The following is a 25,137-nucleotide window of genomic DNA, read 5'->3' on the forward strand; positions in this document are numbered from 1 at the left end:
TACACATGTACATACATACATGTCCACACACGCACATATACATACCTATACATTTCAATCTATACATACATATACATACACAGACATATACATATATACACATGCACATAATTCATACTTGCTGCCTTTATTGATTCCCGTCGCCACCCTGCCACACATGAAATGACACCCCCCTCCAACATACGCGTGAGGTAGCCCTAGGAAAAGACAACAAAGGTCCCATTCATTCACACTCAGTCTCTAGCTGTAATGTATAATGCATCGAAACCACAGCTCCCTTTCCACATCCAGGCCCCACAAAACTTTCCATGGTTTACCCCCAAACGCTTCACATGCCCTGATTCAATCCACTGGCAGCATGTTGACCCCGGTATACCACATCGTTCCAATAAACTTTATTCCTTACACACCTTTCACGCTCCTGCATGTTCAGGCCCCGATCACTCAAAATCTTTTTCACTCCATCCTTCCACCTCAAATTTGGTCTCCCACTTCTCCTCGTTCCCTCCACCTCTGACACATATATCCTCTTTGTCAATCTTTCCTCACTCATTTTCTCCATGTGACCAAACCATTTCAATACAACCTCTTCTGCTCTTTCAACCACATTCTTTTTATTACCACACATCTCTCTTACCCTTTCATTACTTATCTCATCTCTAACACATCCACCCTCCTCCGCACAACCTTATCTACAGCCCATGCCTCGCAACCATATAACATTTTTGGTACCACTATTCCTTCAAACATACCCATTTTTGCCTTCCGAGATAATGTTCTCCCCTTCCACACATTCTTCAACGCTTTGAGAACCTTCGCTCCCTCCCCCATCCTGTGACTCACTTCCGCTTCCATGGTTACATCTGCTGCCAAATCCACTCCCAGATACCTAAAACACTTCACTTTCTCCACTTTTTCTCCATTCAAACTTACCTCCCAATAGATTTGTCCCTCAACCCTATTGACCCTAATAGCCTTGCTCTTATTCACATTTACTCTCAGCTTTCTTCTTTCACACACTTTACCAAACTCAAGTCACAAGCTTCTGCAGTTTCTCATATGAATCAGCCATCAGCACTGTATCATCAGCGAACAAATGACTCACTTCCCAAGCCCTCTCATCTACAACAGACTGCATACTTACCCCTCTCTCCAAAACTCTTGCATTCACCAACTCCATCCATAAACACACTAAACAACCATGAAGACATCATGCACCCCTGCCACAAACCGACATTCACTGGGAACCAATCACTTTCCTCTCTTCCTACTCATACACATGCCCTACATCCTCGTTAAAAGCTTTTCACTGCTTCTTGCAACTTGTCTCCCACACCAAATACTCTTAATACCTTCCACAGCATCTCTATCAACTCTTATCATATGCCTTCTCCAGATCCATAAATGCTAATTAAAAATCCATTTGTTTTTCTAAGTATTTCTTACATACATTCTTCAAAGCCTTTTAACTTTCTAAAAGGGGAAATAGAAGGAGTCACACAAGGAGTGCTCATCCCCCTCAAAGGCTCAGATTGGGGTGTCTAAATGTGTGTGTGAATGTAACCAAGATGAGAAAAAATGAGAGATAGGTAGTATGTTTGAGGAAAGGAACCTGGATGTTTTGGCTCTGAGTGAAACAAAGCTGAAGGGTAAAGGGGAAGAGTGGTTTGGGAATGTCTTGGGAGTAAAGTCAGGGGTTAATGAGAGGACAAAAGCAAGGGAAGGAGTAGCACTACTCCTGAAACTGGAGTCGTGGGAGTATGTGATAGAGTGTAAGAAAGTAATCACTAGATTGATATGGGTAAAACTGTAAGTGGATGGAGAGAGATGGGTGATTATTGGTGGATATGCACCTGGGCATAAGAAAGATCATGAGAGGCAAGTGTTTTGGGAGCAGCTGAGTGAGTGTGTTAGTAGTTTTGATGCACGAGACCGGGCTATAGTGATGGGTGATTTAAATGCAAAGGTGAGTAATGTGGCAGTTGAGGGAATAATTGGTATACATGGGGTGTTCAGTGCTGTAAATGGAAATGGTGAAGAGCTTGTAGATTTATCTGCTGAAAAAGGACTGGTGATTGGGAATACCTGGTTTAAAAAGAGAGATATACATAAGTATACGTATGGAAGTAGGAGAGATGGCCAGAGAGCGTTACAGGATTATGTGTTAATTGATAAGCACACGAAAGAGAGACTTTTGGATGTTAATGTGCTGAGAGGTGCAACTGGAGGGATGTCTGATCATTATCTTGTGGAGGATAAGGTGAAGGTTTGTAAAGGTTTTCAGAAAGAAGAGAGAATGCTGGGGTGAAAAGAGTGGTGAGAGTAAGTGAGCTTGGGAAGGAGACTTGTGTGAAGAAGTACCAGGAGAGACTGAGTACAGAATGGAAAAAGGTAAGAACGAAGGATGGAAGGGGAGTGGGGGAGGAATGGGATGTATTTAGGGAAGCAGTGATGGCTTGCGCAAAAGATGCTTGTGGCATGAGAAGCGTGGGAGGTGGGCAGATTAGAAAGGGTAGTGAGTGGTGGGATGAAGAAGTATGATTATTAGTGAAAGAGAAGAGAGAGGCATTTGGACAATTTTAGCAGGGAAATAATGCAAATGAGTCGGAGATGTATAAAAGAAAGAGGCAGGAGGTCAAGAGAAAGGTGCAAGAGGTGAAAAAGAGGGCAAATGAGAGTTGGGGTGAGAGAGTATCATTAAATTTTAGGGAGAATAAAAAGATGTTTTGGAATGAGGTAAATAAAGTGTGTAAGACAAGGGAACAAATGGGAACTTCAGTGAAGGGGGATAATGGGGAGGTGATAACAAGTAGTGGTGATGTGAGAAGGAGATGGAGTGAGTATTTTGAAGGATTGTTGAATGTGTTTGATGATATAGTGGCAGATATAGAGTGTTTTGGTCGAGGTGGTGTGCAAAGTGAGAGGATTAAGGAAAATGATTTGGTAAACAGAAAAGAGGTAGTAAAAGCTTTATGGAAGATGAAAGCCGGCAAGGCAGCGGGTTTGGATGGTATTGCAGTGGAATTTGTTAAAAAAAGGGGGTGACTGTATTGTTGACTGGTTGGTAAGGCTATTCAATGCATGTACGACTCATGGTGAGGTGCCTGAGGATTGGCGGAATGCTTGCATAGTGCCATTGTACAAAGGCAAAGGGGATAAAAGTGAGTGCTCAAATTACAGAGGTATAAGTTTGTTGAGTATTCCTGGGAAATTATATGGGAGCATCAGATTGGGGAAGAGCAGTGTGGTTTCAGAAGTGGTAGAGGATGTGTGGATCAGGTGTTTGTTTTGAAGAATGTATGAGAAATACTTACAAAAAGCAAATGGATTTTTATGAAGCATTTATGGATCTGAAGAAGGCATATGATAGAGTTGCTCTGTGGAAGGTACGAAGATTATATGTTGTGGGAGGCGAGTTGTTAGAAGCAGTGAAAAGCTTCTATCGAGGATGTAAGGCATGTGTACGTGTAGGAAGAGAGGAAAGTGATTGGTTCTCAGTTTGCAGCAGGGGTGTGTGATGTCTCCATGGTTGGTTAATTTGTTTATGGATGGGGTTGTTAGGGAGGTGAATGCAAGAGTTTTGGAAAGAGGGGCAAGTATGCAGTCTGTTGTGGATGAGAGAGCTTGGGGAGTGAGTCAGTTGTTGTTCGCTGATGATACAGCGCTGGTGGCTGATTCGTGTGAGAAACTGCAGAAGCTGGTGACTGAGTTCGGTAAAGTGTGTGATAGAAGAAAGCTGAGAGTAAATGTGAATAAGAGCAAGGTTATTAGGTACAGTAGGGTTGAGGGACAAGTCAATTGGGAGGTAAGTTTGAATGGAGAAAAACTAGAGGAAGTGAGGTGTTTTAGATATCTTGGAGTTGATTTGGCAGCGGATGGAACTATGGAAGTGGAAGTGAATCATAGGGTGGGGGAGGGGGCGAAAGTTCTGGGAGCATTGAAGAATGTGTGGAAGTCGAGATCATTATCTCGGAAAGCAAAAATGGGCATGTTTGAAGGAATAGTGGTCCCAACAATGTTATATGATTGCGAGGTGTGGGCTATGGATAGAGTTGTGCAGAGGAGGGTGGCTGTGCTGGAGATGAGATGTTTGAGGACAATATGTGGTGTGAGGCGGTTTGATTAAGTAATAAGAGGGTAAGAGTGTGGTTGAGAAAGCAGAAGAGGGTGCTTTGAAATAGTTTGGTCACTATCACATGCCTTCTCCAGATCCATAAATGCTACATACAAATCCATTTGCTTTTCTAAGTATTTTTCATATGCATTCTTCAAACAAAACACCTGATCCACACATCCTCTACCACTTCTGAAACAATACATCACTTCTGAAACTATACATCCAAACACACAGAAAAATATGAAATTAAAGGAAAGCTTCAAAAAGACATTAGCTTCCTTGATGAAGAGGTACAATGAACAAATTAAAGGACTTCTAAATAATCGAAGTAGCTTTGTTGATGAAGAAGCACAGTGGGCAAAAAGAATTATTCACCAAAGTTAATACCAATGCTGACAATACTGTCAGCGAACTGTTTCCTAATGACTCAAGTCACATGCAGTTAGGGAGTTTGTAAAAAAAAAAAAAAAAAGAAAAAAAAAAGAGTCTTGTAACCGCAGGAGAACTTTTGTGTCCTGAAATGAAAGTTATTTATCAATATCAGCTCACAGCAAACAGTTATACAGAGGCCTGATAACATGGCAGACAACAATATGAAAGAAGTAATGGATGTAATGAATACATTTAAGTCTAATTCTATACGTATGGATGAATCTACAGATGTTGGAGACACTGCTTAGCTTGCCATTTCTGTACATGAAGTCAGCAATGAACTGATGCATTGAACTTCTGAAGTAAATAAAGACCTAGAGCAATTAACGAATATAAAAAGAACCACTATGGGTGAAAATGTATTCAATGAAGTGATGAATACATTTTTAAAACACAATTCAAAATTACAGAAACTCATTGGTATAAGAATAGATAGAGCTTCAGCTCTGTGTTTAATAAAGGTATTGCTGCAAAATTTGAAGCTGAATGAGAGAAAGAAGGATGGATCTCTTACGACTGCCCTTTCACAGCTCATTACTTACTAAGAAACTTGTGCCCCCAAAAGAATCAAAATGAATCATGTAATGGCATTTGTTATTTCTACAGTTAATCATATCAGAGCATATGCTCTTTATCATAGGCAGTTTAAGAATTGCTTATGTAAACTTGGTTTAGAATATCACGTTATGTATCACTGAGAAGTGCAAAGAATTATACAGGAATAACTGGCTTTTAGACCTGGCCTTTTTAGTGGATTTGATTTCTCATCTCTATGAATGAACATAAAACTCAGAGAAAAGGTCAGCTGATCTTGCTGATCAAGTCAAAGGATAAAAAATAAGCTATGTTTATGGGAAAATCAATTATCAAAAATCAAAGCAGTTCATTTTACATCACTTGCGACCACATGCCACCAATAAACAAAGCACCATGACGTATGTGCTTTAAAAGACAAATATGAATCAAGGTTTGCTAATCTACATGCTCGCAAAATGGAACTACAAATGTTTGCATTCATATTTGATAGTTAAGCTGTTAATAGTGACACAACTCCTCAAGAGCTATAAAATGGAACTGTTAGATTTGCAGTGTAACAGTGAAGTTAAAATTAAAGGTAGAGATGTCAATCTACTTGAATTCTACAAGCTGTTTGTTTCACCACAAACATACCCTAAGCATATTTCACATGCATTGAGGATAATACCTGTCTTCCCTCGTACTTACATTGTTATTTTCAAAAATAAAAAATATCAAACATAAAGGGAGAAGTGTTCTTACTGATATTCACATAATAAACAATCTTCATGTCGCCTGTTTAATTATTATTTTTTTTTATTATACTTTGTCGCTGTCTCCCGCGTTTGCGAGGTAGCGCAAGGAAACAGACGAAAGAAATGGCCCAACCCCCCCCCATACACATGTATATACATACGTCCACACACGCAAATATACATACCTACACAGCTTTCCATGGTTTACCCCAGACGCTTCACATGCCTTGATTCAATCCACTGACAGCACGTCAACCCCGGTATACCACATCGCTCCAATTCACTCTATTCCTTGCCCTCCTTTCACCCTCCTGCATGTTCAGGCCCCGATCACACAAAATCTTTTTCACTCCATCTTTCCACCTCCAATTTGGTCTCCCTCTTCTCCTCGTTCCCTCCACCTCCGACACATATATCCTCTTGGTCAATCTTTCCTCACTCATTCTCTCCATGTGCCCAAACCACTTCAAAACACCCTCTTCTGCTCTCTCAACCACGCTCTTTTTATTTCCACACATCTCTCTTACCCTTACGTTACTCACTCGATCAAACCACCTCACACCACACATTGTCCTCAAACATCTCATTTCCAGCACATCCATCCTCCTGCGCACAACTCTATCCATAGCCCACGCCTCGCAACCATACAACATTGTTGGAACCACTATTCCTTCAAACATACCCATTTTTGCTTTCCGAGATAATGTTCTCGACTTCCACACATTCTTCAAGGCTCCCAGAATTTTCGCCCCCTCCCCCACCCTATGATCCACTTCCGCTTCCATGGTTCCATCCGCTGCCAGATCCACTCCCAGATATCTAAAACACTTCACTTCCTCCAGTTTTTCTCCATTCAAACTCACCTCCCAATTGACTTGACCCTCAACCCTACTGTACCTAATAACCTTGCTCTTATTCACATTTACTCTTAACTTTCTTCTTCCACACACTTTACCAAACTCAGTCACCAGCTTCTGCAGTTTCTCACATGAATCAGCCACCAGCGCTGTATCATCAGCGAACAACAACTGACTCACTTCCCAAGCTCTCTCATCCCCAACAGACTTCATACTTGCCCCTCTTTCCAAAACTCTTGCATTTACCTCCCTAACAACCCCATCCATAAACAAATTAAACAACCATGGAGACATCACACACCCCTGCCGCAAACCTACATTCACTGAGAACCAATCACTTTCCTCTCTTCCTACACGTACACATGCCTTACATCCTCGATAAAAACTTTTCACTGCTTCTAACAACTTTCCTCCCACACCATATATTCTTAATACCTTCCACAGAGCATCTCTATCAACTCTATCATATGCCTTCTCCAGATCCATAAATGCTACATACAAATCCATTTGCTTTTCTAAGTATTTCTCACATACATTCTTCAAAGCAAACACCTGATCCACACATCCTCTACCACTTCTGAAACCACACTGCTCTTCCCCAATCTGATGCTCTGTACATGCCTTCACCCTCTCAATCAATACCCTCCCATATAATTTACCAGGAATACTCAACAAACTTATACCTCTGTAATTTGAGCACTCACTCTTATCCCCTTTGCCTTTGTACAATGGCACTATGCACGCATTCCGCCAATCCTCAGGCACCTCACCATGAGTCATACATACATTAAATAACCTTACCAACCAGTCAACAATACAGTCACCCCCTTTTTTAATAAATTCCACTGCAATACCATCCAAACCTGCTGCCTTGCCGGCTTTCATCTTCCGCAAAGCTTTCACTACCTCTTCTCTGTTTACCAAATCATTTTCCCTAACCCTCTCACTTTGCACACCACCTCGACCAAAACACCCTATATCTGCCACTCTATCATCAAACACATTCAACAAACCTTCAAAATACTCACTCCATCTCCTTCTCACATCACCACTACTTGTTATCACCTCCCCATTTGCGCCCTTCACTGAAGTTCCCATTTGCTCCCTTGTCTTACGCACTTTATTTACCTCCTTCCAGAACATCTTTTTATTCTCCCTAAAATTTAATGATACTCTCTCACCCCAACTCTCATTTGCCCTCTTTTTCACCCCTCGCACCCTTCCCTTGACCTCCTGTCTCTTTCTTTTATACATCTCCCACTCAATTGCATTTTTTCCCTGCAAAAATCGTCCAAATGCCTCTCTCTTCTCTTTCACTAATACTCTTACTTCTTCATCCCACCACTCACTACCCTTTCTAATCAACCCACCTCCCACTCTTCTCATGCCACAAGCATCTTTTGCGCAATCCATCACTGATTCCCTAAATACATCCCATTCCTCCCCCACTCCCCTTACTTCCATTGTTCTCACCTTTTTCCATTCTGTACTCAGTCTCTCCTGGTACTTCCTCACACAGGTCTCCTTCCCAAGCTCACTTACTCTCACCACCCTCTTCACCCCAACATTCACTCTTCTTTTCTGAAAACCCATACAAATCTTCACCTTAGCCTCCACAAGATAATGATCAGACATCCCTCCAGTTGCACCTCTCAGCACAATGGTGAAGAGCTTGTAGATTTATGTGCTGAAAAAGGACTGATGATTGGGAATACCTGGTTTAAAAAGCGAGATATACATAAGTATACTTATGTAAGTAGGAGAGATGGCCAGAGAGCGTTATTGGATTACGTGTTAATTGACAGGCGTGCGAAAGAGAGACTTTTGGATGTTAATGTGCTGAGAGGTGCAACTGGAGGGATGTCTGATCATTATCTTGTGGAGGCTAAGGTGAAGATTTGTATGGGTTTTCAGAAAAGAAGAGTGAATGTTGGGGTGAAAGAGGTGGTGAGAGTAAGTGAGCTTGGGAAGGAGACTTGTGTGAGAAGTACCAGGAGAGACTGAGTACAGAATGGAAAAAGGTAGAGAACAATGGAAGTAAGGGGAGTGGGGGAGGAATGGGATGTATTTAGGGAATCAGTGATGGATTGCGCAAAAGATGCTTGTGGCATGAGAAGAGTGGGAGGTGGGTTGATTAGAAAGGGTAGTGAGTGGTGGGATGAAGAAGTAAGAGTATTAGTGAAAGAGAAGAGAGAGGCATTTGGACGATTTTAGCAGGGAAAAAATGCAATTGAGTGGGAGATGTATAAAAGAAAGAGACAGGAGGTCAAGAGAAAGGTGCAAGAGGTGAAAAAAAGGGCAAATGAGAGTTGGGGTGAGAGAGTATCATTAAATTTTAGGGAGAATAAAAAGATGTTCTGGAAGGAGGTAAATAAAGTGCGTAAGTCAAGGGAGCAAATAGGAACTTCAGTGAAGGGCGCAAATGGGGAGGTGATAACAAGTAGTGGTGATGTGAGAAGGAGATGGAGTGAGTATTTTGAAGGTTTGTTGAATGTGTTTGATGATAGAGTGGCAGATATAGGGTGTTTTGGTCGAGATGGTGTGCAAAGTGAGAGGGTTAGGGAAGATGGTTTGGTAAACAGAGAAGAGGTAGTAAAAGTTTTGCGGAAGATGAAAGCCGGCAAGGCAGCAGGTTTGGATGGTATTGCAGTGGAATTTATTAAAAAAGGGGGTGACTGTATTGTTGACTGGTTGGTAAGGTTATTTAATGTATGTATGACTCATGGAGAGGTGCCTGAGGATTGGCGGAATGCGTGCATAGTGCCATTGTACAAAGGCAAAGGGGATAAGAGTGAGTGCTCAAATTACAGAGGTACAAGTTTGTTGAGTATTCCTGGTAAATTATATGGGAGGGTATTGATTGAGAGGGTGAAGGCATGTACAGAGCATCAGATTGGGGAAGAGCAGTGTGGTTTCAGAAGTGGTAGAGGATGTGTGGATCAGGTGTTTGCTTTGAAGAATGTATGTGAGAAATACTTAGCAAAAAGCAAATGGATTTGTATGTAGCATTTATGGATCTGAGAAGGCATATGATAGAGTTGCTCTGTGGAAGGTACTAAGATTATATGTTGTGGGAGGCGAGTTGTTAGAAGCAGTGAAAAGCTTTCTATCGAGGATGTAAGGCATGTGTACGTGTAGGAAGAGAGGAAAGTGATTGGTTCTCAGTTTGCTGGCAGGGGTGTGTGATGTCTCCATGGTTGTTTAATTTGTTTATGGATGGGGTTGTTAGGGAGGTGAATGCAAGAGTTTTGGAAAGAGGGGCAAGTATGCAGTCTGTTGTGGATGAGAGAGCTTGGGGAGTGAGTCAGTTGTTGTTCGCTGATGATACAGCGCTGGTGGCTGATTCGTGTGAGAAACTGCAGAAGCTGGTGACTGAGTTTGGTAAAGTGTGTGAAAGAAGAAAGCTGAGAGTAAATGTGAATAAGAGCAAGGTTATTAGGTACAGTAGGGTTGAGGGACAAGTCAATTGGGAGGTAAGTTTGAATGGAGAAAAACTAGAGGAAGTGAGGTGTTTTAGATATCTTGGAGTTGATTTGGCAGCGGATGGAACTATGGAAGTGGAAGTGAATCATAGGGTGGGGGAGGGGGCGAAAGTTCTGGGAGCATTGAAGAATGTGTGGAAGTCGAGATCATTATCTCGGAAAGCAAAAATGGGCATGTTTGAAGGAATAGTGGTCCCAACAATGTTATATGATCGCGAGGTGTGGGCTATGGATAGAGTTGTGCAGAGGAGGGTGGCTGTGCTGGAGATGAGATGTTTGAGGACAATATGTGGTGTGAGGCGGTTTGATTAAGTAATAAGAGGGTAAGAGTGTGGTTGAGAAAGCAGAAGAGGGTGCTTTGAAATAGTTTGGTCACTATCACATGCCTTCTCCAGATCCATAAATGCTACATACAAATCCATTTGCTTTTCTAAGTATTTTTCATATGCATTCTTCAAACAAAACACCTGATCCACACATCCTCTACCACTTCTGAAACAATACATCACTTCTGAAACTATACATCCAAACACACAGAAAAATATGAAATTAAAGGAAAGCTTCAAAAAGACATTAGCTTCCTTGATGAAGAGGTACAATGAACAAATTAAAGGACTTCTAAATAATCGAAGCAGCTTTGTTGATGAAGAAGCACAGTGGGCAAAAAGAATTATTCACCAAAGTTAATACCAATGCTGACAATACTGTCAGCGAACTGTTTCCTAATGGCTCAAGTCACATGCAGTTAGGGAGTTTGTAAAAAAAAAAAAAAAAAAAAAAAAAAAAAAAAAAAAAGAGTCTTGTAACCGCAGGAGAACTTTTGTGTCCTGAAATGAAAGTTATTTATCAATATCAGCTCACAGCAAACAGTTATACAGAGGCCTGATAACATGGCAGACAACAATATGAAAGAAGTAATGGATGTAATGAATACATTTAAGTCTAATTCTATACGTATGGATGAATCTACAGATGTTGGAGACACTGCTTAGCTTGCCATTTCTGTACATGAAGTCAGCAATGAACTGATGCATTGAACTTCTGAAGTAAATAAAGACCTAGAGCAATTAACGAATATAAAAAGAACCACTATGGGTGAAAATGTATTCAATGAAGTGATGAATACATTTTTAAAACACAATTCAAAATTACAGAAACTCATTGGTATAAGAATAGATAGAGCTTCAGCTCTGTGTTTAATAAAGGTATTGCTGCAAAATTTGAAGCTGAATGAGAGAAAGAAGGATGGATCTCTTACGACTGCCCTTTCACAGCTCATTACTTACTAAGAAACTTGTGCCCCCAAAAGAATCAAAATGAATCATGTAATGGCATTTGTTATTTCTACAGTTAATCATATCAGAGCATATGCTCTTTATCATAGGCAGTTTAAGAATTGCTTATGTAAACTTGGTTTAGAATATCACGTTATGTATCACTGAGAAGTGCAAAGAATTATACAGGAATAACTGGCTTTTAGACCTGGCCTTTTTAGTGGATTTGATTTCTCATCTCTATGAATGAACATAAAACTCAGAGAAAAGGTCAGCTGATCTTGCTGATCAAGTCAAAGGATAAAAAATAAGCTATGTTTATGGGAAAATCAATTATCAAAAATCAAAGCAATTCATTTTACATCACTTGCGACCACATGCCACCAATAAACAAAGCACCATGACGTATGTGCTTTAAAAGACAAATATGAATCAAGGTTTGCTAATCTACATGCTCGCAAAATGGAACTACAAATGTTTGCATTCATATTTGATAGTTAAGCTGTTAATAGTGACACAACTCCTCAAGAGCTATAAAATGGAACTGTTAGATTTGCAGTGTAACAGTGAAGTTAAAATTAAAGGTAGAGATGTCAATCTACTTGAATTCTACAAGCTCTTTGTTTCACCACAAACATACCCTAAGCATATTTCACATGCATTGAGGATAATACCTGTCTTCCCTCGTACTTACATCGTTATTTTCAAAAATAAAAAATATCAAACATAAAGGGAGAAGTGTTCTTACTGATATTCACATAATAAACAATCTTCATGTCGCCTGTTTAATTATTATTTTTTTTTTATTATACTTTGTCGCTGTCTCCCGCGTTTGCGAGGTAGCGCAAGGAAACAGACGAAAGAAATGGCCCAACCCCCCCCCATACACATGTATATACATACGTCCACACACACAAATATACATACCTACACAGCTTTCCATGGTTTACCCCAGACGCTTCACATGCCTTGATTCAATCCACTGACAGCACGTCAACCCCGGTATACCACATCGCTCCAATTCACTCTATTCCTTGCCCTCCTTTCACCCTCCTGCATGTTCAGGCCCCGATCACACAAAATCTTTTTCACTCCATCTTTCCACCTCCAATTTGGTCTCCCTCTTCTCCTCGTTCCCTCCACCTCCGACACATATATCCTCTTGGTCAATCTTTCCTCACTCATTCTCTCCATGTGCCCAAACCACTTCAAAACACCCTCTTCTGCTCTCTCAACCACGCTCTTTTTATTTCCACACATCTCTCTTACCCTTACGTTACTCACTTGATCAAACCACCTCACACCACACATTGTCCTCAAACATCTCATTTCCAGCACATCCATCCTCCTGCGCACAACTCTATCCATAGCCCACGCCTCGCAACCATACAACATTGTTGGAACCACTATTCCTTCAAACATACCCATTTTTGCTTTCCGAGATAATGTTCTCGACTTCCACACATTCTTCAAGGCTCCCAGAATTTTCGCCCCCTCCCCCACCCTATGATCCACTTCCGCTTCCATGGTTCCATCCGCTGCCAGATCCACTCCCAGATATCTAAAACACTTCACTTCCTCCAGTTTTTCTCCATTCAAACTCACCTCCCAATTGACTTGACCCTCAACCCTACTGTACCTAATAACCTTGCTCTTATTCACATTTACTCTTAACTTTCTTCTTCCACACACTTTACCAAACTCAGTCACCAGCTTCTGCAGTTTCTCACATGAATCAGCCACCAGCGCTGTATCATCAGCGAACAACAACTGACTCGCTTCCCAAGCTCTCTCATCCCCAACAGACTTCATACTTGCCCCTCTTTCCAAAACTCTTGCATTTACCTCCCTAACAACCCCATCCATAAACAAATTAAACAACCATGGAGACATCACACACCCCTGCCGCAAACCTACATTCACTGAGAACCAATCACTTTCCTCTCTTCCTACACGTACACATGCCTTACATCCTCGATAAAAACTTTTCACTGCTTCTAACAACTTTCCTCCCACACCATATATTCTTAATACCTTCCACAGAGCATCTCTATCAACTCTATCATATGCCTTCTCCAGATCCATAAATGCTACATACAAATCCATTTGCTTTTCTAAGTATTTCTCACATACATTCTTCAAAGCAAACACCTGATCCACACATCCTCTACCACTTCTGAAACCACACTGCTCTTCCCCAATCTGATGCTCTGTACATGCCTTCACCCTCTCAATCAATACCCTCCCATATAATTTACCAGGAATACTCAACAAACTTATACCTCTGTAATTTGAGCACTCACTCTTATCCCCTTTGCCTTTGTACAATGGCACTATGCACGCATTCCGCCAATCCTCAGGCACCTCACCATGAGTCATACATACATTAAATAACCTTACCAACCAGTCAACAATACAGTCACCCCCTTTTTTAATAAATTCCACTGCAATACCATCCAAACCTGCTGCCTTGCCGGCTTTCATCTTCCGCAAAGCTTTCACTACCTCTTCTCTGTTTACCAAATCATTTTCCCTAACCCTCTCACTTTGCACACCACCTCGACCAAAACACCCTATATCTGCCACTCTATCATCAAACACATTCAACAAACCTTTAAAATACTCACTCCATCTCCTTCTCACATCACCACTACTTGTTATCACCTCCCCATTTGCGCCCTTCACTGAAGTTCCCATTTGCTCCCTTGTCTTACGCACTTTATTTACCTCCTTCCAGAACATCTTTTTATTCTCCCTAAAATTTAATGATACTCTCTCACCCCAACTCTCATTTGCCCTCTTTTTCACCCCTCGCACCCTTCCCTTGACCTCCTGTCTCTTTCTTTTATACATCTCCCACTCAATTGCATTTTTTCCCTGCAAAAATCGTCCAAATGCCTCTCTCTTCTCTTTCACTAATACTCTTACTTCTTCATCCCACCACTCACTACCCTTTCTAATCAACCCACCTCCCACTCTTCTCATGCCACAAGCATCTTTTGCGCAATCCATCACTGATTCCCTAAATACATCCCATTCCTCCCCTCACTCCCCTTACTTCCATTGTTCTCACCTTTTTCCATTCTGTACTCAGTCTCTCCTGGTACTTCCTCACACAGGTCTCCTTCCCAAGCTCACTTACTCTCACCACCCTCTTCACCCCAACATTCACTCTTCTTTTCTGAAAACCCATACAAATCTTCACCTTAGCCTCCACAAGATAATGATCAGACATCCCTCCAGTTGCACCTCTCAGCACAATGGTGAAGAGCTTGTAGATTTATGTGCTGAAAAAGGACTGATGATTGGGAATACCTGGTTTAAAAAGCGAGATATACATAAGTATACTTATGTAAGTAGGAGAGATGGCCAGAGAGCGTTATTGGATTACGTGTTAATTGACAGGCGTGCGAAAGAGAGACTTTTGGATGTTAATGTGCTGAGAGGTGCAACTGGAGGGATGTCTGATCATTATCTTGTGGAGGCTAAGGTGAAGACTTGTATGGGTTTTCAGAAAAGAAGAGTGAATGTTGGGGTGAAGAGGGTGGTGAGAGTAATTGAGCTTGGGAAGGAGACTTGTGTGAGGAAGTACCAGGAGAGACTGAGTACAGAATGGAAAAAGGTGAGAACAATGGAAGTAAGGGGAGTGGGGGAGGAATGGGATGTATTTAGGGAATCAGTGATGGATTGCGCAAAAGATGCTTGTGGCAAGAGAAGAGTGGGAGGTGGGTTGATTAGAAAGGGTAGTGAGTGGTGGGATGAAGAAGTAAGAGTATTAGTGAAAGAGAAGAGAGAGGCATTTGGACGATTTTTGCAGGGAAAAAATGCAATTGAGTGGGAGATGTATAAAAGAAAGAGACAGGAGGTCAAGAGAAAGGTGCAAGAGGTGAAAAAAAGGGCAAATGAGAGTTGGGGTGAGAGCGTATCATTAAATTTTAGGGAGAATAAAAAGATGTTCTGGAAGGAGGTAAATAAAGTGCGTAAGTCAAGGGAGCAAATAGGAACTTCAGTGAAGGGCGCAAATGGGGAGGTGATAACAAGTAGTGGTGATGTGAGAAGGAGATGGAGTGAGTATTTTGAAGGTTTGTTGAATGTGTTTGATAATAGAGTGGCAGATATAGGGTGTTTTGGTCGAGATGGTGTGCAAAGTGAGAGGGTTAGGGAAGATGGTTTGGTAAACAGAGAAGAGGTAGTAAAAGTTTTGCGGAAGATGAAAGCCGGCAAGGCAGCAGGTTTGGATGGTATTGCAGTGGAATTTATTAAAAAAGGGGGTGACTGTATTGTTGACTGGTTGGTAAGGTTATTTAATGTATGTATGACTCATGGTGAGGTGCCTGAGGATTGGCGGAATGCGTGCATAGTGCCATTGTACAAAGGCAAAGGGGATAAGAGTGAGTGCTCAAATTACAGAGGTACAAGTTTGTTGAGTATTCCTGGTAAATTATATGGGAGGGTATTGATTGAGAGGGTGAAGGCATGTACAGAGCATCAGATTGGGGAAGAGCAGTGTGGTTTCAGAAGTGGTAGAGGATGTGTGGATCAGGTGTTTGCTTTGAAGAATGTATGTGAGAAATACTTAGAAAAGCAAATGGATTTGTATGTAGCATTTATGGATCTGGAGAAGGCATATGATAGAGTTGATAGAGATGCTCTGTGGAAGGTATTAAGAATATATGGTGTGGGAGGAAAGTTGTTAGAAGCAGTGAAAAGTTTTTATCGAGGATGTAAGGCATGTGTACGTGTAGGAAGAGAGGAAAGTGATTGGTTCTCAGTGAATGTAGGTTTGCGGCAGGGGTGTGTGATGTCTCCATGGTTGTTTAATTTGTTTATGGATGGGGTTGTTAGGGAGGTAAATGCAAGAGTTTTGGAAAGAGGGGCAAGTATGAAGTCTGTTGGGGATGAGAGAGCTTGGGAAGTGAGTCAGTTGTTGTTCGCTGATGATACAGCGCTGGTGGCTGATTCATGTGAGAAACTGCAGAAGCTGGTGACTGAGTTTGGTAAAGGGTGTGAAAGAAGAAAGTTAAGAGTAAATGTGAATAAGAGCAAGGTTATTAGGTACAGTAGGGTTGAGGGTCAAGTCAATTGGGAGGTGAGTTTGAATGGAGAAAAACTGGAGGAAGTGAAGTGTTTTAGATATCTGGGAGTGGATCTGGCAGTGGATGGAACCATGGAAGCGGAAGTGGATCATAGGGTGGGGGAGGGGGCGAAAATTCTGGGAGCCTTGAAGAATGTGTGGAAGTCGAGAACATTATCTCGGAAAGCAAAAATGGGTATGTTTGAAGGAATAGTGGTTCCAACAATGTTGTATAGTTGCGAGACATGGGCTATGGATAGAGTTGTGCGCAGGAGGATGGATGTGCTGGAAATGAGATGTTTGAGGACAATATGTGGTGTGAGGTGGTTTGATCGAGTAAGTAACGTAAGGGTAAGAGAGATGTGTGGAAATAAAAAGAGCGTGGTTGAGAGAGCAGAAGAGGGTGTTTTGAAATGGTTTGGGCACATGGAGAGAATGAGTGAGGAAAGATTGACCAAGAGGATATATGTGTCGGAGGTGGAGGGAACGAGGAGAAGAGGGAGACCAAATTGGAGGTGGAAAGATGGAGTGAAAAAGATTTTGTGTGATCGGGGCCTGAACATGCAGGAGGGTGAAAGGAGGGCAAGGAATAGAGTGAATTGGAGCGATGTGGTATACTGGGGTTGACGTGCTGTCAGTGGATTGAATCAAGGCATGTGAAGCGTCTGGGGTAAACCATGGAAAGTTGTGTAGGTATGTATATTTGCGTGTGTGGACGTATGTATATACATGTGTATGGGGGTGGGTTGAGCCATTTCTTTCGTCTGTTTCCTTGCGCTACCTCGCAAACACGGGAGACAGCGACAAAGCAAAAAAAAAAAAAAAAAAAAAAACATTACCTGATTACAGTACAAGGCTTTTCTGTAACTGAATTACCTTAAACATCTGAATCTATCAATTTACTGATCAAATATGGCACATTCACTTGGAACAGTACACTATGAAATCACACACACAGGCACTCACACAAAATGGCTCAACATGGAGTCAAACAATTAAATGGCAATTCCTTATAAAAGTTTGGCCACCTGTGATCTAGATTAACAGATGTTAGACATTACGACTTAAGAGGTCCTTTTGTATTATTACTGTACATAAAGGAATTCTCCTCTGATCTTAAGAAAAAACAAGAAAATTTTCCATATGCTAACATAAAAGCTGTTTTTTACTTAAAACAATGATCTGGAGTTCAAGACCCTATCCACAGGATAGTGAGGTGCTTGCATTACAATATCATCAACTTCAACTAGCTTCACATATGAAGACAATGCTCAACAGTTTTCTATTAACTTTTTTAACAACATAATTTATCTTAGATTTTTTCACAGTTGTTTGCCATTTCCTGCATTAATGTGATGAACAACAGGAAGAGATAAAGAAATGGACTCATTTGCTCACATCATCTCTTACCTTAAACCTAGACAGTAATTAACATTCTTGTGTTAAATGGCTGAGTATGCTTTTTTTTTTTTCCATAAAACACATCATGCATATCTTTTACTGGTGTCATCATAACTTCTTCCATATTCCCACCCACATTTCTTTCCTAGTTTTAACCTAGCCACAGTTAATATCCTTACACCTATTCTTTCCATATGTATCATATCCTGCACCTTTATATAACATCCTATGACGTTATGCTACAGAGCATCTTCTTCAATACTTTGATTTTGCAATAGTTCCGTCACTCTAAATTTTCTTTTGACAACTTTCTTTTACTGTTCTCTATGATTAAGTACAGGAAAATATCTCTCTTTCTACATCTAGCTTTTGCCACAGTATCAGCCAATTCATTTCAAGCCAATTAAACATGTACAAGGACCCAGAAGAATATAACACTTCCTTTGTCTATTAAAACTAAGTTTAATTTCATGGATAAGCACATGTTTTCTTATAACATCCTCTCATTTCCGTCTACCATAAGACATTTAGTCCACTGTTGTCAATATCTCATTTTCAGAGTAAGTGTTCTGGGGTGAAGAGAGTAAGAGAGTGGTGAGAGTAAGTGAGCTTGGAAAGGAGATTTGTGTGAGGAAGTAACAGGAGAGATTGAGAGTAGAAAGGCAAAAGGTGAGAGCAAGTGACATGAGGGGAGTGGACGAGAAATGGGATGTATAGGGAAGCAGTGATGGCATGTGCAAAAGATGCACAAGCCATGAGAAAGGTGGGAGGTGGGCAGATTAGAAAGGATAGTGAGTGGCGAATAAAGAAATAAAGTTGTTTGTGAAAGAGAAAAGAGAGGCATTTGGATGATACAAGAAAAGAATGCAAATGACAGAGATGTATAAAAGAAAGTGGCAGGAGGTCAAGAGAAAGGTGCAAGGGCTGAAAAAAAGGGCAAATGAGAGTTGGGGTGAGAGAGTATCATTAAACTTTAGGGAAAATAAAAAGATGTTTTGGAAGGAAGCAAATAACATGCGTAAGACAAGAGAACAAATAGGAAAATCAATGGAGGGGGTAAGGGGGGAAGTAATAACAGGTAGTGATAAAGTAAGGAGATGGAGTGAGTATTTTGAAGGTTTGTTAAATGTGTTTGATGAAAGAGTGGAAGATGTAAGGTGTTTTGGTCGGGGTGGTGAGTAAAGTGAGGGATGTATGGGAGAATGGTTTGGTTAAGAGAAAAGAGGTAGTGAAAGCTATGCGGAAGATGAAATCCAGCAAGGCAGCGGGTTTAGATGGTACCAACTGCAGCAGAGTTCATTAAGAAAAGGGGTGACTGTGTTGTTGACTGGATGGTATGAATATTCATTGTATGTATGGATCATGGAGAAGTGCCTGATGATTGGCAGAATGCATGCTTAGCATCAATGTACAAAGGCAATGGGATTATGGCAAGTGTTCAAACAACAGAGGCACAAGTTTTTTGAGTATTCCTGGGAAATTATATGGGAGAGTATTGGTTGAGAAAGTGAAGGCATGTACAGAGCATCAGTCTGGGGAAGAGCACTGTGATGTCATAAGTGGTAGAGGATGTGTGGATCAGGTGTTTGCTTTGAAGAATGCGTGTGAGAAGGTATATGATAGGGTTGATAGAGATGCTTTGTGGAAGGTGTTAAGAGTATATGGTGTGGTAGGTAAGCTGCCAGAAGAAGTGAAAAGTTTTTATCAAAGATGTAAGGCATGTGTATGAGTGGGAAGAAAGGAGAGTGACTGGTTCCCACTGAAGGTTGGTCTGTGGTAGAGGTGTGTGATGTCCCCATGGTTGTTTAATTTGCTTATGGATGGGGTGGTTAGGGAGGTAGATACAATAGTCTTGGAGAGAGAGGCAAGTATGCAGTTTGTTGGGGATGAGAGGGCCTGGGAAAGGAGCCAATTGTTGTTCGCCGATGATACAGCTCTGGTGGCTGATTTGGGTGAAAGGCAGAAGTTGGTGACTGAGATTGGAAAAGTGTGTGAAAGGAGAAAGTTGAGAATAGATGTGAATAAGAGCAAAGTTATTAGGTTCAGCAGGGTTAAGGGACAAGTAAATTGGGATGCATGTGAAGTGTTTTAGATATTTGGGAGTGGACTTAGCAGGGAATGGAAACATGGAAGAGGAGGCGAGTCACAAGGTGGGGGAGAGACAAAGGTTCTGGGAGTGATGAAGAATGTGTGGAAGGAGAGAATGTTATCTTGGAGAGCAAAAATGTGTATGTTTGAAGGAATAGTAGTTCCAAAAATACTATATGGATGTGAGGCATGAGCTATAGATAGGGTGGTATGGAGGGTGGGTGGGTGTGTTGGAAGTGAAATGTTTGAAGACAATATGAGGTGTGAGGTGCCTTCATCCATTCCTGGCGCTACCCTACCCCACAGGAAACAGTATCGCTACCCCCAACTTCGGCAAGGTAGTGCCAGGAAAACAGACAAAAAAGGCCCCATTCATTAACACTCTGTCTCTAGCTGTCATGTATAATGCAATGAAACCACACCTCCCAATCCACATCCAGGCCCCACAGACCTTTTCATGGTTTACCCCAGTCACTTCAGTCCATTGACAGCATGTCGACTCCGGTATATCATATCATTCCAATTCACTCTATTCCTTGCACACCCCTCACCTTCCTGTATACTTAGGCCCTGATTGCTCATAATCTTTTTTCATTCCATCCTTCCACCTCCAATTTGGTCTCCCACTTCTCCTTCTTCACTCCACCTCTGACACATATATCCTCTTTGTCAATCTCTCCTCACTCATTCTCTCCATATGTTCAAACCATTTCAACACACCCTCTTCTGTTCTCTGAATCACACTTTTTATTTCCACACATATCTCTTAACCTTTCATTACTTACTCGATCAAACCACCTCACACCACACATGTTGTCCTCAAACATTTCATTTCCAACAAATCCACCCTCCTCTGTACAACCCTATCTGTAGCCCATGCCTCACAACCATATAACATTGTTGAAAATACTGTTCCTTCAAACAAGCCCATTTTTGCTCTCCGTGATAACATTCTCGCCTTCTACACATTCTTCATCACTCCCAGAACCTTCACCCCATTGACCACCCTGTGACTTACTTCCGCTTACATGGTTCCATTTGCTGCTAAGTCCACTCCCAGATATAATAAAACACTTCACTTTCTTCAATTTTTCTCCATTCAAACTTATATCCCAAATAACCTGTCCTTCAATCCTACTGTATCTAATAACCTCCCTAACCACCCCATCCATAAAAAAAATTAAACAATCATGCAGACATCACACACCCCTGCCAGAAACAGACATTCACTGGGAACTAATCACACTCCTCTCTTCCTACTCGCGCACGTGCCTTACATTCTCGGTAAAAGCTTTTCACTTATTCTACCAACTTACCTCCCACACCATATACTCTTAAGACCTTCCACAAAGCATCTCTATCAACCCTATCATATGCCTTCTCCAAATCCATAAATACTACAGACAAATCCATCTGTTTTTAAGTATTTCTCACACACATTCTTCAAAGCAAACACCTGATCCACACATCCTCTACCACTTCTGAAACAATGCTGCTCTTCCCCATTCTGATGCTCTGTATGTGCCTTCATCCTTTCAATCAATACCCTCCCATATAATTTCCCAGGAGTACTCAACAAACTTATGCCTATGCAGTTTGAACATTCACTTTCATCCCCTTTACCTTTGTACAATGGCACTATGCATGCATTCTGCCAATCCTCAGGCATCACCATGGTCCATACATACAATGAATATCCTTACCAACCAATGAACAACACAGTCACCCCCTTTTATAGTAAATGCTACTACAATACCACACAAACCTGCCACCTTGCCAGATTTCATCTTCTGCTGAGCTTTCACTACCTCTTCTCTTTTAGCCAAACCATTTTCCCTGACCCTCTCACTTCACACACCATCCTGATCAAAACACCCTATATGTGCCACTCAATCATCAAACACATTCAAGAAACCTTCAAAGCCACGTTAAAAGCCATGGAGACATTTACACAACACCTGCCTCTTACCCACATGAATATTGAAACTTTTTTTCAGTTCTCCATCCAGTCTCATGCATGTATTCTCAAATACATATGAAAAAAGGCAATTTTCATGATAAAGAATGTAGTTAATTAGTTTCACAGTTTGTGCGTATAAGAGATCATTTGTATGTTAGACCTGGAGTTCAATGCTTATTTTTGAGCCCTTTTGTAAATACATATGTTTATTAGTCGGGGACTTGCAGTAAAGGAAATACTGAATTCATAACCCTGGCACTGCCCATTCGTCAAAGTCCTTATTCATGAAGTAATACATACCTAAATGGCAAGCATAATAATTTCAGTATATTTACAATTTCAGAGGGACCTTTCCATGTATATGTATATATGTTGCTTTTAGAATAATGCAAATGGACCATTTACACCTTTTTTAATACATGCAGGTTTGAATTTAGAATAATGCAATCGTCATTGGGCTGGAAGTGCAGTTGTGGGGTGTTGCGAGTGCTGTGCAGGATCTGCATGTATACATGGTGAGGTCAGCCAATAATCATGGAGTGTTGTAGCACTTTGCACTGCAATAAGTTGTGTATACAGCATGTATTTTGCCACTTGCATCATAAACACTGAAATATCCTGAGCAACCTCCAAACTCAGTCCTAAACTCTAATCTACCAAACATACACCCATCAGAAAACATACTCCTCCCAGACAAATGCAACACAAGTTACACTCTCCTGCTTACACTCTGAACATTAACCATTATAACAATACTACAAAAAAAAATTTCATCATATCCTAAGACCCTTTATGCCCATGAAGCAACTACCACAAAGCAAACTTAGAGCACATACTAATTCAGTTGCTCCGAACTCTACACATAAATGCACAAACATCAATCTTCATGATCAGCTTCCTAAGTGCTGCGAGAGCCTCGTGAGGATAGAAGGGACTCCTGGGGAAGGAAGTTAAAGTAAGGTATCTAGGTTAAAGTATATGTAAAAATGAATCTAAGCTAACTCTTTACCTAGATTGTGCATATTCCATTTACCTTCACTCTTTGCATATCATTCTTATTCACCTTTCCACTTCATTAGGTTAACCTTTGTACTGTCATTCAACTTTGCTACTTCAACTGTGTTTGGGTGATACCCTTGGTGGGATTGTGATTATTCCATGTCCTAAGTTCACAGTTATTGCAAGTTACCTTATAGCATTTTTGTAAGCTTTAATTCAAGGTTTATACTGTATCCGTGACAAAATTTGCTTTAGGTGTTCTGTGACCAGCTCTTTCTTGCCTGTTATGCTACTATATATTTCCTTTGCTTTTGTTCTCTTTAACCATTGCCATTCCATTCCCCTACACTAGACCATTCTAATGGTGTTTGGCACAGCCAAAGGGGCTTCAAGGTAAAGCTTCACTTTTTAACTTTTCTTCTGGCTGGCACCAAACCTGTGGGAAATGAAAGCCCTCTTGGTGGCTCCTGTATGTACATACATTAAAGTAATGGAAGCCTCCATATTGCCCTCTCAGTATAACAATGTTATGCTAGTTCAGCATAAAACACATGTGCCATGATACCAGCAGTAGCAGATAAGTTTACTTGCTCAATAACCCCCCCCCCCCCAAAAAAAAAGGGGTCTGGAAGTAATCCTTCACTACTTAAAGAGTCGCTCTCTCCATTAAACATGAAATAAAGATTCATTATGTGAAACCCCTGCAAAATACATGGCATTTTAGAGTAGCCTTTACCACAAGCATGTACAGTATAGCTTTGAAAGTTCTAACATTGCTGCAGGAACTTTCACAGCATTACTAAGAAAGGTTTCATTTAAGTCTGACCTTGGAATAGTTGGGGCTGATGGACTGAATGAGATGGCTGAGACTGCAGGGTCTGCTGACTTATCTGAGGAGGGACTGGTAACTTCTTTTAGGATGCCTCCTGGTTAAGCATCTGTATGCTTAAGTGTATGCTTTCTCCATCATATGTTGCAACATCTTAATGCACTCCATTTTGATTTAAGCGAGCAAGAGCTCAGGGCAGGATCCATCAAACTGATTTCTGAAAAATAAATTGATTATAATTTCCTTGTCAGGAAATGAAGTAGAGGCACAAAAAAACTGTATATCAGTTCACTGAATATAAGCTTAACAAAATGATCCTTGACTTTACCTACAAGTAATTTGCCTAGAGAACAGCATTATGAGTCATGCTGCAAGACTTAATAGACCCACCATACCAGATAAATAAAGTAATTAAGTACAAGGAGGCAAATATTAGCATAAAACACATGAAAAATCCATAAAATGACAAAATTTTTCAAGGAATAAAGATAGTCATGCCAAAATAAATATTTCATACAGTTTCATGGAAATACAATGTGGCAACAAAAAATCGGGAAAAAGCTTTGGAACTATTTTGTATCTTGTACAACAATCTTACTTCACCTTGGCCCAGGATCACTGAGGACAATCCTTTCACATTACAATCCGGATACACCATCCAAACAAATAATCAACGTTGGAAAATTTATGTACGCTAAACATTCATTGAAAATATCAGGGAAGTATCATCACAAAGTAGAACAATGTAACTTTTCAGCTTTACCTTTTACTGCAGATATCTGAAAAACTCATTTCAATGTATCCTTAACTTTACAGAAATGCACAGGTGCCTTGTTTCTGAGAAAAAATAATGTACTAATCAGTAACGTATTAGAGAAAGGATGGAGGAAAGGCCCCAGGAACCACCTATAGTCTAGGGGGTTTATGATATCCAATTCTGGCTAATTCCTAGGTTGTCATTCAGTCTACCTGATCATGATAATCTGGCAAATCTATCCCAAGGTTCATAAAATATGAAGACGCCACTGGTAAATAGTACCTCAACTTACTCAAACTATCATAGCATCTGCACCGTAAACAAAAATATTTGAAAAAAATTTTTAGTCTAAGTACAACACAAAAATTTCAAACAGCGAATAGACAGGAATAAATAATAAAACATACTAATACATAATGAATGAAAACCTGTAACTTTATATTTATCCCTTACCACCATGGATGTCTGTCCCGTGCCATATTTTGCTTTTTGTTTTGTTTCAGAAACATAAAAGAACTTGACCTATAATAATTCTACATAAACTTATAATTGGTTGAATATCATAGAATTAAGGTAATATCTTGTATGGTGAACAT

At 40.7% G+C, this 25,137-nt stretch overlaps 1 long non-coding RNA gene across 2 annotated transcripts in view; it reads right to left on the reverse strand.

The window, feature by feature from the left end:
• LOC139757878 (uncharacterized) overlaps window positions 1-25,137 on the reverse strand; it is a 222,664-nt gene that overhangs the window by 149,489 nt on the left and 48,038 nt on the right. For both annotated transcript variants that reach the window (XR_011714730.1, XR_011714729.1), the window contains exon 2: window positions 23,782-24,001. This is a non-coding gene — a long non-coding RNA (uncharacterized lncRNA). The remainder of the gene's footprint in view (window positions 1-23,781; window positions 24,002-25,137) is intronic.

The sequence above is a fragment of the Panulirus ornatus genome, chromosome 28 (assembly GCF_036320965.1).
Source record: "Panulirus ornatus isolate Po-2019 chromosome 28, ASM3632096v1, whole genome shotgun sequence".
Classification (NCBI taxonomy): domain Eukaryota; kingdom Metazoa; phylum Arthropoda; class Malacostraca; order Decapoda; family Palinuridae; genus Panulirus; species Panulirus ornatus.